The sequence below is a fragment of the Aphelocoma coerulescens genome, chromosome 21 (assembly GCF_041296385.1).
Source record: "Aphelocoma coerulescens isolate FSJ_1873_10779 chromosome 21, UR_Acoe_1.0, whole genome shotgun sequence".
Taxonomy (NCBI): Eukaryota; Metazoa; Chordata; class Aves; order Passeriformes; family Corvidae; genus Aphelocoma; species Aphelocoma coerulescens.
The window spans coordinates 8176600-8182828 of NC_091034.1; the positions used below are offsets into that span (position 1 = coordinate 8176600).

Here is a 6229-nt window from a genome sequence, read left to right on the forward strand (position 1 = left end):
ACTGGCAACAGGGATGGAGGGAGAAAACTTCAGGACTTACAAGCTCCTGTCTCCTCGGCAGCAACACTAAAACAGGACCTTCATTAGTTCTGCTGATCAGGAAAATAAATTTACACTCCAGCCCTCACTGCCTGTACCAGAAAAGATCACGGACACCCATCATCACAAAAGAGAAATCCTGTTACACATTTGAAACAGGCCAAAATTGACTCTCAGTACCAGGGATTAATAATACCACGGTAACTTTTTTTATTACAGACAAGTAGATTAAATACATAGATTAACTAAGACCTCAAAATTAACGAGCACTCATTTTCTTCCACTTATCCTGAATCTTATAATGTGAACTGGCCTCTCATCTGTGTTCTGTAGGAAGAACAAAAGACAACCTACATATTCATAGAATCGCCCATTTTTCAATAACTCAATCACCACAACTTACTTTTTAATCTATCAAATTTATGCAATACCTGAAGTGATCTACATTTTCAGAATCATGCTTTTAATAGAAGCAAGATGCCAAATGCAAATAGAACCCTTTCTGTCTCGAATCCAGAGAAACACCAGCAGCTCCAACAGTGCATTCCAAACACTCGTTTCTAAGAATTCCACAAAAAAAAAAAAAAAAAAAAAAAAAAAAAAAAAAAAAAAAGGTGATCATTATCCCCGCTGGGCACAGAGGGAAAAGTGATGTTTGTATCCACGCTGGTTTCACTTTTCCCTAGGTCAGTGTACAATTCTGGATGCTCAGTGAACTAAAAAAACATTTGCATTAAAAAACAAACCCAAAGCCGAAGCACACAACACCTATTGAGGCAGGCACAGCCAGGCTAATACTTCGATCTGTTTGTGCTTTTCAGTCCCTTCCAGCAAGCCCTTGCCCCTGTGGGCTCCGAAGGCAGAAGGAGCCAGTGCAGCATTCATATCTTGTTTGCTCCTTTGTTCCCCCATCAGCCTCTCTGAAAGGAGCAGTTGGGCACAGCCACCAACATTAGCAAAGCTTGTGTAAAACGCTGCTGGCAAAACCCACAGCCAGAGCACAATGCTGCCTTGTGGATCCTGCTCTCCAACACCTCCTATCACACCAAGGAGGGCACAAATTTTCTTCCCAGCAGCTTGCTGGAAAAGCCATTCCCAAACTGCAGCTAATCACACTCACCTCCTTCTGCCACCCTCCACAGTGCCCGTGCCAGTCTCACACACCTCCCCATCTCCCTGTTCCAACAAACCAGCTCCACATCAGTAACCTGCAAACTTCATTTCAGGCAGCTTTACACATGAAATAAACAGGTCTCCAATCAATAGGGGGTTTGTTCTGTTATGGTTCAAAGATAGGTTTCACTTAAAAGTATGCCATATTTTAAGCCTATTGATTTAAATTTAAGCTCTGAGCTAAAATCAGAGAGTATGCATCCCTTTAAGTCAAGCAGGATGATTTGTTTAGACTTCCTGCAACTGAGACAACTGCAATATATAGCAAAACCAGAGTGAAAAATAGCTGAACATTAAAAATAGTTAGTCTAGCCAGGACACCACCTAAAAAACCCAAACACCAGCTCATTAAAAACTTAGAGAGTTGGTTATTTTGAGTTTGTTTGGGTTTTTAAATGGTTAATTCCAACCCCAGCCACCCCTTCTTAATTTACATACTTGCTCCCTCATCTCATTTCAGGATCACATAATAACTAATTGTTTTCCAATTGTCATTATTTTTCCATCTAGAAATTAAGCACAATTCAAGTACTGTGTTCACACACCAAGAGTACAGAGCGTAACATGGCACTGAGGCCTACAGGGTCCTTCAGCACAGCTCCTAATGAAGTCAGAGCTCCCCTCAGGCAATCCCAGGGTATGAACAGCGCTGCTGAGAGGACAACACACCTTCTGCAGGGCCATTACCCCTCCACCAACACACACTTGCTACGTTCTGTGTGCTCCCAGCACACCTGTTTCCCCTTCCTCTCCCAAAAGTGAAATAAGTTCTTTATGGGCAAAACAACCACCCAGCGTGGCTGCAACAGAGAGATGCATTTTGGAGCTGTGAGAATAAATTTACAGATTGAGTGCTACTTTAAAAAGTCAGTTATTAAAGTACAGCGTCAAAATGCCCTTGTTCTCACCTAAGCTGCAACCAGTGCTAGCAATTACAGTATCACAGAATCTCCTGAGCTGGAAGGGTCCCACAAGGATCAGAGTCCAGCCCCTGGCCCTGCACAGACACCCCAAAATCCCCCCCTGGGCATCCCTGGCAGCGCTGTCCAAACGCTCCTGGAGCTCCGGCAGCCTCAGGGCCGGGACCATTCCCTGGGGAGCCTGGGCAGTGCCCAGCACCCTCTGGGGGAAGAACCTTTCCTGATATCCAACCTAAACCTCCCTGACACAGCTCCATAAGTTCACAGCTTCAAAAATTACACACACCACATCTCTTCAAACCCATGAATGTTGTTGCTTACTCACCTTTTGCTGTGGCAGCCCTGAATCTGCACCCACAACTCCACAGGAAGGACCCGGCATGCAAACAGCCCCCACTAAGGTACAACAAATCCTTGGATGCAAGAGAAATCACCATTTGCTATTCCACCAGTAATGACTGGTGAAGGCAGGTCTGTCTCTCCTAGTCCCACTCACCTTTTCTGCCCAAGAAATGCTCCCTATTTCACACAGGAGTATTGTCACACAGGAGCTTTGTCCAGGTGGAGAGTTACCCACCTCAGTCTCTGCACAGTACAAATTCACATGGCACAGAGAGGCAGCACAAGTATCTCACTGTACCCCTCTGAACTCACACCACAGCACTCATGCAGACAATAGCCCACAGTCTCTGGCCACACCAGAGCGGGGAGTGGGAGAAAAAATACCCAAAAAGTGTCCTCAACCCAGAGGCAACCACCACATTTTACTCAGGTAAGGAAAATGAAGTCATTCACCCCACTTACACACTGAAGTCAGCTAAAGAGTCAAAACCAAAACTCGGAGACCTCATGATTCAACTGTGACAGTCACTGTTTCCTGTTTTGCAGAGGATCCAGCACACTGGCAACTTTTCCTCAACAACCATGTTATTTTTCACTCCCTTCTACATACCTCAGCATCACCATCTAGCTGATGTCACCAGTGAGCCAGCTGAGATTTTACCATACCTCAACAGCCTAATAACCCAAAATCTCAACCCCTTGTGCAGCAGTTGCTCTTTTACACCCTCAGCACAACCACAGCCCTGCAAGGAGGAAGGGGCTGCGCTCAGTGATCCTATGGGTCCACTCCAGCTCCAGATATCCTACAATTCTGCAGCTGGTTTGGGCCTTTTTACAGATGCTGCTGGAAAAACAAAAGCCTGAAACGGCCACCAGGAAGGGAAACACTGAAGTCAACCTCTGCACTTCCTCTTGCTTTTGTCATCCCGAGGCTTTTATCTGGCGTGTCCTCCCCTGGCAGCAGTTTCCCTCGCGCACACGCCTCCGGACCAAACCCAAAGGTGACACGCGAGTGTGAAGCGCAGCAGTTTTTATTTCCAGCGGCTGGGGTGTCCGTGCGGGGGGCAGGAGGAGGAGGAAGCGAAGGAAAGTTGCGCGGGTTCAATGGAGTGCACTTCCCAGCCTCACCTCGTGTGCTCCCGCTCCATTCACGCCGCGGAGCCGGCAGCGCCAGCACAGCACGCACACAATGTTTGGGCGCCCTTCAGCTTCTAATTTACTGTTTTCTTCCTCCGAGGGACCGAAAGGCCATCCTGGGGAAGGAGGGAAGGGCAGGAAACGCTTCTGGGTCCCTGTGTGCCACTGCTCCGCAGAAAAAGGCGCCGTGAGAGCGAGAGCAGAGTCCCGAAGGCAGCGAGCGCAGAGAAGAACAATGAGCTCCCAGCCCGGGCATTGTGTGCATCCACCTCCTGCTCTTCGCTCCAGACCTCGGCCACAAACACCCAAAATCGCTCCTGGGCCACACCGGGCACGGAAAGAACCCCCTCCATCATTTATGGGACAGACTCGAGCAGGAAAACCAGGAGGAGACGTCTTTACCAGAAGTGCTTTTATTATCATAGAAACGTTTCCACGCCTCTTAACCACCATGGATTTCTCAATTCTAAGGGAGCTGGGCACAAAAAAAAAAAAAAAAAAAAAAAAAAAAAAAAAAAAAAAAAAAACAACCAAAACCCAAACAACAAAAAAGAAAACCCCAAAATGTTTGCTTGGCAATACAAGAACAAAAATGTTGTACATTGCACATTATTCAAAAATTCAGCATGTGCCTTTCACAACCAAGAACTACTTCTTTTGACACAGTGTTCATTTTTATCTGGTTAAACCCCACATTTTAGAACAGGCACCCTATCTGAATTGCCACTTCAGATCTGTTCTGAGAAAGCATTTTTACTGAATTTTAACAGGATGAACTAGTGGCTGAGGCTCCTTAATTCAGCTGCACTGGTGCACAAGCAAAATAACACCTTTGATTTCAATAATTGGCCAATGTAAGCCAGGAGTAAACAGCCATCAGACAGCAGCCTGCTGACTGCATAAAAACCTCCTGAGCTCCTCATCTCCAAGAACGCTGCTGCTTCGAGGAAAAACTCAGCATAAGAACTCAGCAAACCAAAATAACTGCAAGCAGCCTGTAAAAATAAATCTAAGGGCAGAGACACCTCAACAATGAATCATATTGTTTTCTTCCCAGCAATTTCTTGAGCAGTCAGTTTCAGCAATGAAGCCTCCAATGCTGTCTACCTCCTACTACTTTTCTGATTCTGAGCATCTTCTTTTCACGCTTTGGAAAGAGAAATGGGAACAAAACAAAACAAACAAAAAAAAAAAAAAGGAAAGAAGAAAGAGAAAACCCCACCCCTTTCTATGCTACTGAAAATGTTATGATTAAATCAATTTGCATAAAATCTTCATTTCAGGATTCCATACCTACACACACGAAAACAAGTGTGCCTTTTAAACAGCCAAGTCTATCTCCTGCGTGTGTGCATTTAAATCATATATAAGTCATACATCCCCTTTATTTGGACGGTTAACAAGTTAAACCTTTTCCCGAGCACATTATTTCTATGGAGCATCAGGCAAGACACGACACACGAGCAATTAAAAAAAAAAAAAATCAAGAAATAAATAAAGAAACCCGAAGGAAATAAATAAATAACCCCCAGACGCACACAGAGCCCGAGGGCACACAGCCCAGCCCCAGCCGGCAGAACTCCGCCGAGGGACCCGGTCCCCCCGCGGGGAGCATCCCCCCGCATCCCCGCCGGAGTTCGCTCCCTCCCCGCGCACCCCGGGGGCGGCCGCGGCCTCTCCCCGCCACAACAGCCCCGCGGCGCGCCCGCCGCCCACCCACCTCGGCGGGCTCTACACCATCCGCGGCGGCTCCGGGGCGCTGCCGGGACAAAGCGGCGGCGGCGGTGAGGGGGGAGCGAACGGCGGGGACCCCGCGCGGTGCCTCAGCAGCGGCAGCCCAGGGGCATCTTCCCGGGGAACAAGGAGGGGATGGAGGAGGAGGAGGAGGAGGAGGAGGAGGAGCAGGTCCGGTCCCGCGCTGCCCCCGCCCGCCCCTGCCCTCGCGCACGCACGCACCGCGGGCACCCAGCAACGCCGCCGGCCGCGGGCCCCGCCAGTATCGCCGCGCGCCATTGGCCGCCGCGCCGCGCCACGTGAGCCGGCGGGCGGGGCCGGCCAATGGCAGCGCGGGATGGAGGGGATTTAAACGCGCAGGGAGGCGGAGGCTGCGCCGGCACAAAGGCGGCGGCGCGGCAGGGGCGGGACGCGCCCCGGCCCCGCTCCCTCGGCTTCGCCCCGGCCCCACCGTCCTCTCCCCCTCGTTCTGCGGGTGGGTGTCACGATTCTCTGTCCCGAGCGTCACAGGGGTTGTTTTGGGGCGTCTTTGTCCCCCGCTGCTCCCAGCCCAGCCCGTGCCTGCCCCGGCATCGGACGTGGAGTCACAGCATCGTTGAGGCTGGAAAAGACCCTCCGGGGTCAAGTCCAGCTTACGAGCCATCCCCGCCTTGTCCCCAGCCCAGAGCACCGAGTGCTACGTCCAGGCCTTCCTTGGACACCTCCAGGCATGAGGAATCCAAACCTCCCTGGGCAGCCCCTGCTCGTGTCTGGGCACCCTTTATATGAAGACATTCTTCCTGAGTTTCCAAAGGTCCAACCTGACAACAAATACCTTCCAAAGGTCCAACCTGAACCTTGTCTGGTGCAGTTTAAGACTGAAATTCACAGAGCCGCTGAATGGC

The 6229-nt window shown here is 49.7% G+C and overlaps 1 protein-coding gene across 4 annotated transcripts in view; it reads right to left on the reverse strand.

Moving 5' to 3' along the window:
- RERE (arginine-glutamic acid dipeptide repeats) overlaps nt 1-5511 on the reverse strand; it is a 178117-nt gene extending 172606 nt beyond the window's left edge. For all 4 annotated transcript variants that reach the window (XM_069034756.1, XM_069034755.1, XM_069034749.1 and 1 more), the window contains exon 1: nt 5332-5511. The gene's annotated coding sequence lies outside the window, so the exon portion shown is untranslated. The remainder of the gene's footprint in view (nt 1-5331) is intronic.
- Between the last annotated feature and the right edge of the window lie 718 nt (nt 5512-6229).